This window comes from Lagopus leucura, unplaced genomic scaffold (genome assembly GCF_019238085.1).
Source record: "Lagopus leucura isolate 7727_CA_CO unplaced genomic scaffold, USGS_WTPT01 Super-Scaffold_100004, whole genome shotgun sequence".
In the NCBI taxonomy this organism is placed as follows: Eukaryota; Metazoa; Chordata; class Aves; order Galliformes; family Phasianidae; genus Lagopus; species Lagopus leucura.
In genome coordinates, this window is record NW_024962264.1 from 48,508,429 (window position 1) to 48,514,428 (window position 6,000).

A 6,000-nucleotide genomic window follows, 5' to 3' on the forward strand; every position below is an offset into this window, starting at 1 on the left:
CAGAATGAGCTCAAATACAGAAGCACAAAAAAGATACATTCAGGTCTGCAGAAAGCACTTGAAAGAACAGGCTACACATGAGACGGTGACTGCTGGAACCTCAGTCGAAGCACAAAGCGTGCTGGAGTATCAGCCAGATTTTTCACCAATATCCAGTAACCAGTGGCTTCGAAACAGCAGTCTAAATAAGGAAGCTGAGTAGCCAGGCTGGGAAAAGACACACAACAGTTAATGAAATTAGCTGGTGGTCCGCCACACAACAGCAACACAAGCACCGCTCCAAAAAACAATTCCCAAACGTGAACATACTACAGTGCCACATAACAGGCTTCACATCGATTATACTATGTAATTACAAGTTAAAAAAGGAAGCAAGAAACGAAACCACATTAGGAAAGCGAGATAGGAACGAGAACAGATTATTCATGTAGTTATCCCAAATATTTTCCAAGAAAAAAGAAATTCACCCCATGAGTTTCTAAGCTGGAAATTACATTACATAGCTCTACCAGTACAAATATATCTACTTCTTACATTCTAATACGCTTCCATTTGTGAAGCCACCAGGCCAGCTGAACACAATGCATATGCAGCCATTACATAGCAATTAAAAAAGATAAAAGCCATTTTCAGCTTGCCATAAACCCACAGATAGATGACTTCATCCTTGTCCAAGTACATCAACAAAAAGCTTACAGCCACCAAGTGACCATTACTATTTACTTGAGAGTCTTAAGCCTAGCAATTTACCCTCAGGAAGTAATACATACGAGTTCAACTTTTATGACTGCAAAAATCGTCATGTGGATTTAAATCGTTTTTAATAGTCATCTGAGCTAACATGGACAATATCTGAGATTGGTATTATGGATTGGCTACCTAAATCAACCTGACAGTAGATCTATATTCCCAGTGGAGCCATAAGAAGAAACAGCTGGAAAACCTAGCCTCTTCCACAAGCACAGCTGGATTCTGGAGAAAATATCATTGTATAGCTGCATTTAATCGTGAGAGCCAGTTAACTGAAGACTATTTAACTCCCTAGTGGCATTTTTATAGTAGCAGACTCTGTAGAAGAGATGATGGCAGCAACTTCTTGAAGCACAAGAATTAATAATTCTGCAACTTCTATCAGCAGTAAATTAATGTACAGAAAATTCTGTGTAAAAATAACAGAACTGATTATTTCAGCCATTTAGCTACAGATTGGCACAGTTAAAGAAAACAGGCCCTAAAAGACCTCAGAAAAACCACCTGCCTAAGTCCCTATTCTATACACACTAATGCAGTATACACTAATTCAAGACAACAAAACTGTATTTTGTAAAATAAAGCAGGTCATGGATAAGGATCCACCTACACCATACGTTAAGTCACCTGTAGATGTGCTGTGGATGTTCCCAAAATTCACACTCAAGTTAACATTTCTGTCATGCACTACCACATTTCACATCCATAACACCATGAACCTCACTGCCCTCCCACACCAGTGCTTTCCCAGCTGAAATGCTCATGTTAGTGTAACAGTGGGAGCCTTTAAATAATAATAATAATGGGAGAAAGCCTTAGAGAAGAAATGAAAGGATTTTTAAGATGTGCTCAATCTTGCTGTATTTCCTTTACAGGCTCTCCATGTGGACACAGAGTACAACACTACAAACTACTGGAACTTTAAGGTGCTGCAAACATGACACGTACTTGCTCTGCCTTCCTAATGGCGACTATTAGCTGAATCAGCACTATAACTGCTATTACAAACGTATGTCACCCTTGATTTTCTTCTGCAATTTGCTTCAAGCCTGTAAGTAGTAGCTTGTAATAGACGAAGGGTGACTTATTTAACTTCCTTGTTCTTTCTGTTCATCTGAAAACTTCTCCAAAACAATTCTGGAGGACTTGCACTTAAGCTCCCTACGTGAATCATTCCCATCTTTTATCTGCATGACTACTGAAAGCTTCATAGGGGTGTGAGAAGCAAAATCCATTTTGTCAAGAGTCAGTGTTAAAACGTTTGTGGTGTCTCAGAGTCAAACTGTTCCCAGCTGTTTAGAACAAGCTTTAAGAACAGTAACATACAGAGAAACTGCACTTCTTTCCTCTGTTTAAGCTGGGCTCCCCATAGCACTGCATCAGAACTGCAGCCTGCATCCAAAACACTCGAGATCACCACACTACAAAGGTCACCACGCTTCAGGCTGTTCAAAACAAACAGCCCATTCAAGCACTACACTGCTCGTTATTTCCTTCTGCACGGGGCGGATTCAACTCTCGAAAAACTCATTTGAGGCCTAAAGGCGCACCGCACGCGGTTTGGCCGGGACAGGCGGACGGAGCCCTTCCTCCAGCAGCAGGTGAGGCCAAGCAGGCCGGCAGAGCGAGGCAGGCAGACTGAGGCCGGCGGGCCGGGCAGACCCGAGCTCCTGAAGCAGCGGCCCCGCCTCGCGACCGCCGCCACCCCTCGCCGGACGGCCCGGCGCCGTCCCCTTCCCCGCGCGGGGGCAGCCCGCAGCGCTGGAGACCTACGGCCGGACTCGGCCGCGCAGGACCTGCCCCGCGCAGGATCTGCCCCGTCGCCTCCTCTTCCTCCCGAGTTACGGGCAGCCCCCTTCGCCGATACCCGAGGCCGCGCCCGACAGCGCCGGGGATGGGCCCCAGCGGCCGCCGCCCGCCTGCGGCCTCCGCCATTTCAGGAGCCCTGCCCTATGGGGAGCAGGGGGAGGGCGAGGCTCCTCCCCGGCCTCACCGCTTCGCGCCGGAGCCCACCGGCCTTTACCTCCTGCCGCTCGGCTCGCTCGTTTCTGCCGGCCGCTGGGACGGGGGAGCTGCTCGGCGGCGGCAGGGGAGCGGGGGAGGCTGCGCGGAGCTCGCCGCGGGGACACAGTGCCGCTCTCCGTCCGGACGGGGAAGAACAGCCGGGAGGAAGCTCCGCTCCGCACCCCTCCGCGCCGCCCCTCCCCGCCGGGCCGCAGCGCCGCCCCGCGTGTCGCGGGCGGGCTGGCACGGCCTGCGAGGTCCGGCCGCAGGAGGCCGGGCGGCGGCCCTGCGGGGTTTAGCTGAGGGAGGTTCGTTCCCGATAAAGGCAGCCCCTGCTCAGCTCCTGTGCCCGGGGGGCGGCAGTTGCCGCCTTTTTCACGTGGCTGGTGATGCAACTGGGCGTTAAGCACGGCTTTCGCGCCAACCTCTGGAAAGGCCGGTTCCGAGCCTGCCAAAACACACCGAAACGCGACCTTCGGCGCCTCCCCCGCACCGCTTTGTCCCGGGCCGCTCCCGCCGCGGCACAGCGTCCCGGGGAAGGAACCCGTGGGCCGAAGCGGCCGGACCGCTCCTGTGAAAGGCGAGAAGCACCGCCGCCCCCGAGCCGTGGGGCCGTCTGCGGGCCTGCAGATCGCTTCCATTGTGATTCGTCCCATTCGGAGAAAGTGGCGCCCTCCGATCCCCATTTGCCCCTTCCCCTGTCGTACGAGATCTGCCTTCGGCAGACATTAAAGCGCTGCCGATGCGCTTACAAGTGCACAAGGCGCTCCCACCACCCCGCCGCTTCCTCCAGGGCCTGAGGTCCTCGCTGCCCCCAGGCCCTGCGTGCCGTACAGCTGGAACTTCAACTGCAAGGTCCAGAGGGAACAACCAGATGGAAAAAAAAAGAGAAGTTTTACAATGAAATAATCGCGCATGGGGAGCCCACTGTGGTCTTCTCGCACAACCTGCAAAAGAGCTCAGCAACTTCACTGTTGCTGGCAGGGATCACAGTCCCCCGGTGCTGTTTGTTAGGACAGCACCTGAAAAGCTATTTTATTTTGTTTGAACGTAAGTTTGTGTATATTTAGCAAAGAAGTAACGTTTTTTAAAAGGTGGGAAACAAATTATTCAAAACATTTAATTCTCAGGTAATTAGACTGACTCAGTTTGCCTGTCACTTTGCTGTTTTAGTGCTTATCCCGTAGTTATACGGTGTGCAGTATTTAAACAAATAAAGGACAAACTTTCACATTTGTACTACAACACGTACATACATATTAATGCACAGGATGTGCTGCTAAATTTCAAGAAAGTGCTCTCTTGCCCTGTCTCATGGTAAGAAAAAAAATTACTCAATACTGTGGTACTGGAAATGTCCAAAATCGTGGAAGAAAAACATCCATCAGCATTTGTGTGTGTATGTCTAGTGTCAAGCAGCTTTGTGCATGCACAGGGAACTGCTTCTTTCCTTCATTTGTTCAGAGCCTGGACAAATATCAGAAACAAAATCTTTTCTCTTTCAGGGTGTGATGCTGGTAAAGTGTTAATCATACGTTAGGAAAAATAGGTCGCATAGATTCCAGTCTAATGACTGTGTCTTTGTATTTTTAAGGTTGCCAGAAAGAGGAAGAGGAAGGCTTTCATTATGCTAAGTCCAATTGCCTCCATTAAGCTGCCATGCTGGTGGGGTGTTGCTGCTGGCACTCGATGCATAAAACTATGTTGTTCTTTGCCAGTTGTACGTATTACAGTATTTGACACCATGAAAATGCCAGACTAATTTGGGTACTGGCAGATTTCTCACTACAACAGCTAACACTTTAAACAGGAGGGGGGTTGGTATCTAGATAATTACCATAACTGTAAAAGAGATTCTTTATCTCTGTGCCTTTCTTTGAGTTTTCACACAACCATTTTTCACTTATTATCTGCTACTGTTTGGTTGTTTTTTGGTTTTTTTTTATTATTATTATTTTAATTCACCTCTTCTTATGTCTACAGTTGGCTTGTTTATACTTGGAATGGCTTGAACATACAGCATGTAATCTGTGCTGTTTGGCACAAGCTTTCAGTCACTGAATGCTTTCACAACAGATTTTCCATTTCTGTTTCTACAATCCTGCCTTCTCAAAGTAGAAATACTTCACTATGCTCTTGCTTATGTTATAACTCACATTAAAATATTATTACTACCAGATCTGGACTGTAAAAAAACAAGAAAATGTCAGTTCCTTCTGATGCTTCTGATTGTACAGCCTAAATCTACTCAGCAAATTGTGATTTCCTTCTGTGCTCAAATTGCCTCTGAGGGTCTACAGCTAAAGAGGAGATTAGATTAGATTCTGATTTGCAAGAACAATTTCAAGCTAGACTTGTGGATTGAATACCATTCTTATGCTGTAAGAAAGGCATTTAACTGTCAGTTTTAAAGATTCTTATTTTTATATACACTAACATACAGTAATAAATACCTCAGGGAAACACCTGTGAAATTGGGCTGTATTAAAGATTCAGATTTGCCTGCAGTAAATATAAAATATTTTATTTTTTTTCCGAGAATTTGTGGCACAGCTGTCATTCATCATTATTCAGACTTCTCTACTTTTTTTTTTTTTTTTTTTTTGAGGGAGAGTTCTGAAACTTGCAAGCAGAGCCCCAACTTACAGTATTATTTCCCATCTTCTAGAAAGGAGAGATGAGAAGAGCTCATAACAAATTCCCACAGTAAATGTTTATATAAGAGTTGATTCGGTCTCTCTGTGCTACAAGCCACCCTCTTCCTAGGATGCCTTCCACTGTCTCTTTCCATCTTTAGGTTTCACATACATTGGAGAGAATACAAAGGTAGCCTTTTCTCTTTTTTTTCCCAATGGATTTACCTTAATGCTGATTTAAAATGTTTACTTTGGCCTTCTGGACTGCGTGCATCTACGTTGTCTATGATCCTGGAGTTTGTGCTCCTACAAGAAATAACTTCTCTCAGCCAGAATTAAATTCCTCAAGTAGAAACTTAATTCTGTAGAGTTTTGGTTTGTCTTGTTTTTTTTTGTTTTTTTTTTTAAAAAGCTTTACATAAATAAATGTTTACAGAGTAAGCCACATTGTTATCTCTTCTCCTCCAGCCCTCTCCAGATTTATGTAAATGCACAGTGAATTATAGTGTTTAATCTCTATAAAGGGACTCCACATCTAATTCCTATACTTGAAATCCACTGATCTTCTGTTCCAGACAGCTATAGACTCCTCAGGTAACTGCAAAAGTTC

The 6,000-nt window shown here is 45.9% G+C and overlaps 1 protein-coding gene across 2 annotated transcripts in view; it reads right to left on the minus strand.

The window, feature by feature from the left end:
- Positions 1–2,865, minus strand: part of N4BP2 (NEDD4 binding protein 2) — a 38,226-nt gene extending 35,361 nt beyond the window's left edge. For both annotated transcript variants that reach the window (XM_042870799.1, XM_042870798.1), the window contains exon 1: positions 2,774–2,865. The gene's annotated coding sequence lies outside the window, so the exon portion shown is untranslated. The remainder of the gene's footprint in view (positions 1–2,773) is intronic.
- Between the last annotated feature and the right edge of the window lie 3,135 nt (positions 2,866–6,000).